This window comes from Octodon degus, unplaced genomic scaffold, assembly GCF_000260255.1.
Source record: "Octodon degus isolate 3935 unplaced genomic scaffold, OctDeg1.0 scaffold00230, whole genome shotgun sequence".
In the NCBI taxonomy this organism is placed as follows: Eukaryota; Metazoa; Chordata; class Mammalia; order Rodentia; family Octodontidae; genus Octodon; species Octodon degus.
This window is the reverse complement of record NW_004524806.1, coordinates 981,170-987,951: the sequence shown is the minus strand read 5'-3', so window position 1 is coordinate 987,951 and position 6,782 is coordinate 981,170. Positions and strand designations below refer to the sequence as shown.

The window sequence follows — 6,782 nt, the reverse complement described above, 5'->3', positions numbered from 1 at the left end:
AAAAAAAAAAGAAAAGAAAAGAAAGAAAAAAAAAAGACCCTGTGAGGTTTTGAGGGGACATCTAGATACAAATGACGACATACCTCAAGCTTTTTGTCACATTCTAGGTCAAAATAAGGATAAAAAAAATGGCTCAGCCAGTGGTTTTCAGTACAGCCTAAGGCAGGCTTCTCAAACCTTATTGTGCATAAAAATCACCCGGATGGCTTACTTACTCTGATTCAGTAGGTCTTCTTCATGAAGTCCTAGGTGAAGCTGCTGTTCCTGGCTCACAGAGCACTTGGTGAGGACTGCTGGTTCTGAGAGCTCATCTCTAGGGCTGAGCTAAGCACTGGAGGAGCACTCATTAGGTTGAATGACGTCTGCCTTTAACTTGAAAGTCATGTACAACTCCCACTGTCTCTTCTGGCTTCTAACATTAGTAGTTGGTAGGGAGGAAATATTCAGCTAGATGTTTTCCTTTGTGGTTTAGGTAATTTCTCTTAGAAAAATATAATGGAAAACCACCTAATTTGTGCCAAATTCTGGAGGTACTGAAATGAAAAAAAAAAAAAAAAGTGGTACTGCTACTATACTAAGGCAAACAAAACAGTTCTTACTTGGAATCTAAATTGAAATAAAAAGAGAGCTGTTCTTGCTTTTTTTTTAAATTTGTATTTGGTACAGGATCTTGTTACAAAGCTCAGACTCATAGTGATCTTCCAGTCTCAGCCTCTCCAGTGCTGGGATCACAGGTGTGTACCATACCCGGTCTCAGTGGTTGACTTGGCATGTTCAGGGCTGGCCTGGTACTGCATGTGGTACCGGAAGATTGAACCTGGGTCCTTGTGCTTGCCAGACAGGCACTCAGACCACTGAGCTATCTCTTGGGCCCCATTCTTGTGAAATACATCAAATAATTTAGAGTCAGATTCCTGATAGTGATGAGGACTAGAAGGTTTGGCCCAGGTCATTAGTATTGCCAAGAGCCCATGGATAAGTAAAAATTTTCAAACAAGATTTTCAGCTACTGGTAGATGATATTAAAAGCTAGATGAGCAATCAAGAGGGCAGATTACTTCACTCTATGTAATTTGTTTCTGGAATAGTCTATTTGAGTCTGAGGCCCTTGTGGAGGCAGAGAAGGAGCTGAGGGAAGCAGAGACAACAAGCAGGTGGATGATTTTCATGTTCATAGCCAGTGAGGAATAGACAAAGGAGAAGAGGAAGTTTAGGTTGAAGAATAATTAAGAAGGGTGAGTACTTCCCCTGTCCTTAGATATTGGAAGCACTTGTAGAAGAGGTATCTGCCTTGTTCTTTGGCATGAGAATGAAAATATGAAGTGAGTGGATTTTACTTCAAGGTAAAGAAGAACTTCTTAACAATTCAGCTCCCTTGTGAGTAGGGAATTCTTTGTCAGTAGAGCTCTCCATGGCCATCACTTGGGAGGTGTTGCAGAAGAAAGCCAAGCAGTGACATCTAAGACCCTGTTAAACTTTAGGAAGAGATTCTATAATTTCTCCATTTTCCTTTCTACTAACTTACTAAGACAGGAAATTTAGTCAAATGTGATCATGAAATCCCTTAAAACAAAAGAAAATGCATACTGCTTTTTTACCTTTTACCTTTCACCCATTATCATGCCATCAAGCCTCCTGGATTTGTTCTGACCCAGTTCCTCTTATAGTCATAGAAGAACTTGTCCCCAATTTTTGAATCCCTTTAGGTGATGAGGAAGAAGGCTTGGAAAGAAGTTAGCTAGAATCCAGGTCAAATTAGGAATTTTAGATAAATTCTGACATCTTTGAAAAAATAATTTTATTGAGAAACAAATAGCAATGAGACAGTTTCAGAACCGATTACTTGCACAGTTTCAATAATTAATACATTGCATATTGTTGTCTTAGTGGTTATTCATTGTATAAGGTGCAGATGTGATATCCTGTCCACAAACACTATTAGAACAAATCTCTCTAATCATTGAATTAAGAGAATGCAGCTGTATATCTACCCTAACTATTTTGAGTATACAGATACAAAATCGTCATTCATTTGTATCCCTCTTTTTTGGTTAGTGTTGTCAGAGAAGGGCATTCCATTGTCATTTACATATTTTAGATGCCTGAATTCAGCAAAATATTCCAATATAGCCCAGGAGTCCATAATAGTGGTAGGACTGGCAATGTCAGAAGTTGTTGACTTGAGCCTTTTACAGCTCAGCCTATTAACATGGCTTTACTTTTTATACTTCTTCGTGTTTATACTTTTCTGCTGGATGGTGAAGACCAAGGTAAAGCTTGAATTCAGGAGGAATGTGGAGGAAATTACAGAGAACATCACGATTCATGTCTCAGGGCCACTCCCTTCATGGGGTGTGAGCATGAGTTTGGGTGAAGAGTAGGTAGATGGTTTGGAAAATTAGGATGATGGCAGTGTCATTAATGAACTTCTGTGAGAGTCGGAGCAGCATGAAAACCTGGTGGGGTGGGGGTAGAAGTCATAAAACAGTGTCTGTCTTAGTCTGCCATGATAATGTGCCACAGGTTGGGTGACTGAAATAACAGAAATTCATTTTCTCTGACTTTGGGTTTGAAGTCTAAGATCAAGGTTCTGTTAGTGTTGGTTTCTAGTGAGGCCCCTATTCCTAGCTTGTAGACAGATGTTTTCCTGCTGATGTCCTCATATGATCTCTTGTCTGAGTGCATAGAGGGAGGGACTAAGGGATTAAGGTAGTGAGGGAGGGAGAGAAAGAGAAAGACAGAGACAGACAAACAGACACAGACACAGAGAAGGACATCTGGTGTGTCTTCCCCCTTTTATAAGGGCAACAACCGTGTCATATTATAAAGCCTCATGCTTAGGAATTCAGTTAACTTTATCTTTCTAACGGCTCTCTTTCCAGACATAGTCTTATTGAGTTTAGGGCTTTAGTATATGAAATTTGTGGGGAAGACTCAATTCAGTCTACTACAGTGTCCACTGTAGTTATTGTGAATTGGTTAGGGCTATGTGAATGCCAGTCATTACTGATTCATTGTCTCGTTTGACTCCAGCAAAGTTCTGTCACTAGAGAAGATGGGGGATCACAGATGTGATGAACACCCAGATAATAGGGAACCAGGAAAGCATTCCAGTTGGCATTTTGAAGATCAGTCTGTCTTTGCATTGGAGGGAGCTTTGCCTGAAATCCTGTTGATTTTCTAGGGCTTTGTCTTTAAGTTTTGAGCTGTCAGGAAAGGCTGCTCTGCAGGGCCATGAGGGAGAAGGCGATCCAGGAAGATCTCTGAATGGGGTAAGGACCTGATTACAGTTGTAGAGCTGCACTTTGGGAGGCAATGGGGCTATGTGAGTAAGTGTGTGGGAGGGATCGATAGGAGAAAGAAACTTGAGATCATGTGGCAGAATGTTGCATAGCCCTGTGGAGAGATAACAGTAGATAGCCAAGGGTGACACAGAAAGTGCTAGATGCCAGGGTTTTTTTTTTCTATACATTTTATAACTATTTTATTTATAAAATATTCCTAAATGAAATTTACCTAAAACTGTTAGATATTTAATCAATCTGAGACACACTGTACAATTCAATACTACCCAATAGTAAAAAAAGTAGCACTAATAGTATAACAGTACTATATATCATTATAGCAAAAGTTTCAGTAAATAAATAAAATCATTTAAAATGTTATACATTCATTCTGAAAAAAAGAATATGGAGACAAAATTAAGATCATAAGTTATTGGGAATGGTAATATAAATGAAGGAATTTGTTAGAAAAACCATAGAATGATGAAATAGAACTGTTTTCTCTCTTTAGCATGGTAATTATTACATGACCAATATATAGATCGTCACAGTAAAAGTATTAATTTTACTCCTATATAAATTATGATTTGAGGGCGGGGGCGATAGTTCAGTAGTCTAAGCTCCTGTCTGGCAAGTGCATGGATCTGGGTTCAATCCCTGGCACTGCAAGCCACTGTGTCAGCTCCAGAACCCCACGGGTGCCATGCGTCCCACCCAAAGCTAGGAGTGGTGGTGTACGCCTATAATCACAGCTCTAGGGAGGCTGAGACAGGAGGATCACTATGAGTCTGAGCTATGTAATGAGATGCTGTACCAAATAAATAAATAAATAAATAAATAGTTTAAAAAACAAATTATGATTTTATGACTATTTATTTATTTATTTTTTTAGGAAAGGGTCCACAGAGTGTTCAGGGTGTCACTACTAGATCAGACTCGTAGTGATCCACCTGTCTACAGCCTCCCAAGAGCTGGGATCACAGGTGTGGGCCACCATGCCCAGTCTCAAATGCAGTCTCAAAATGTCCCGGGGGGGGGGGTGCCAGGATTTTGATAAAAGAGACAGGGTTTTGATAAATGACTGAATGCAGGTCAGGGGGTACAGGTAGTAAGTTCAAAATGAGGCCAACGTGGTGCCCCTGACAAATGAATTTAGTGCTCCCAAACTCTGCTGGCTTCATCCTATCCCCTTCTCAGGTGGGGAGGGGAGGACCCCAGGATATCCTGGCATGTCTTAAAGTGCAGTGTGTGGGAAAGGGATATTAGAGATGATTTTTTAAATTTAAGATTAATCTAATTCAGTTAATCATTTCTGATAATTATGTCCTTAATAGTACAGCATTCGGCTTAATAATTTATCAAATGAGAGGTGATTAGTGAAAAGATAATGGCTTAGGACAGGTGGGCTGGTAGAGTTAGGACAGTGTTTTTGAGTATTTTGTATTTTGCAAAATAAATATTCAGTTCCAGAATTGGACAATTTTAGGGACAATATAAGGGAAATTTGGATTAAAAGTGGACTCTTAGTTCCAATAAGTGTTGAGCAGAAAGAGGTAGGTCTGTAAGCAACCTGGCTTTTCCTGGTTTCCTCTTCTTAAAGAATGACATATGCATTTACGTCCCAATGTAGAAGTTATCCTTGATCACTCTTTCTCTTATCTCCTTCATCAAATCCATCAGCAAACCTTGTCAATCTTGTTTGTAAAATTTACCTCCAATATCTACGCTTGTCTTCATCTTACCTACTACCACCTCAAGCCAAGCCACTGTGCTGGCTTACCTAGGTGTGGAGATAGCTCCCACTTGGTTTCACTGTTCCATTCTCTTCCCCAACATTTCACTTTCTGCACAGTTTAGAGCAACTGTTAACAGCACATGAGATCCTGCTCCTGCTCTGCTTATACCTCTTAGTGGCTTTCCACTACACTTAGAGAATAAAGTTTACTATTCCTATGCTAGATTATGGTCATCTCCCTGATGTAGCTCCTCCTGGCCTTCCGGCCTCATCTCACACTGTCCTCCTTGCTCACTGTACTCCAGTTTCCTTGGTCTTCCTGCTTCTCAGCCATGCCTGCTCATCCCACTTGCGGGAGTGGGATCTTTGCTTTGTTGTAATGTATTGACTCTGACCATCATGGGTGACTTGTATCATAAAGGGACCTTCTCTGACTCTTTGGTCTAAGTACTGTTTCATAATCTCTCTGCTTTATTCCCTTTACAGTGCTTATTTCTCTCTGATCTTTGCCTTTGGGGTTGTTTATTTAAGTTTATAGCACTTCTGTATAAGTTTCTTCCAAGTAGAGTTTTGTCTTGGTATTTACAGCTGAATTGCCCATGTCTAGAACACGAGCTGACACTTTTAGTAGATACAGTACTAAGTGAACAGTAATTGTGTGAATGAATGAATGAATAAATGAATGAATGCACCTACACCACTGTCTCCTCATTTTTCCTGGATCTCTCTTTGATTGGTCCTTCAGGGATCTCATCTACTTTTTTTTAAAAAAGTCATTTATTTATTTGGTGCAGGGTCTTGCTACACAGCTCAGACTTGTAGTGGTCCTCCTATCTCAGCCTCCCTAGGACTGGGATTACAGGCACGCACCACTGCATCTGTTTTGGTGGCCAGCACGGCATGAAGTACATGGAACCAAACCCCAGGTCCTTACCCTTGCCAGGCAGGCACTTAGACTGCTGAGCTATCTCTCCAGCCTGTGCTTTGATGGGGTGTTTGATACTAAGCACCAGCTGCCTTATATTTGGAAGAGAGTGATTGATGTAATTAGGAAAATTTCCCAGACTAACTTGTCTTTTGGGAAACATACATTTTGTTTCAGATTTGGGCTACCTAGGAACTTTAGAAAAATAAGTACAAGTCTCATACTTAGCAAAAAACCCAAAATGATTATACAGGTGGATGTCAACCTAGTGTGATTTAACTAAATAGTATTTTGAATTTGTGATGGCATGAAAATTTACTGAAACAAAAATTGTTTTCACTTTCAGTATGATATTATGCGATACACTTAATACTTTACTATAAAATAAGCTTTGTGTTGATTTTTCCCAATTGTAGGCTAATGTTAATGCTCTGAACACCTTCATGGTAGATAGGTTAAGCTATGATGTTTGGTATGTTAGATGTGTTAATGCATATTTGATTATATAATATTTTCTATTAATTATGAATTTATTGGGGCACAACCCCAATAAATTAAAATGACTGATTAGAAGTTTAAGACCATCTGTACCTGCTTTTCACTTATTAAATGTTGTTGTAATTTCTGCTCCTGGATACATGAGGACTCTAGACCTCTCTGGAGTTCTTTTGGATCTGAGATATAGTTGAGTTGGTGGCATAGTGTACAACTGGCCAATGCAAGATCCCTCTCTTGTTTCTGGATATTTTCTTCTTTGACTCCAGTTCACAGTACTAGTCTCCTTTCTCCTTCTGGGCTTTTACCCTTGATTACTTCATCTATGACCTTCCACTCTGCT

General features: G+C 39.6%; 1 protein-coding gene across 1 annotated transcript in view; it reads left to right on the top strand.

Moving 5' to 3' along the window:
- Slc5a1 (solute carrier family 5 member 1) overlaps nt 1–6,782 on the top strand; it is an 80,779-nt gene that overhangs the window by 28,344 nt on the left and 45,653 nt on the right. The gene's annotated exons all lie outside the window — the stretch shown is intronic.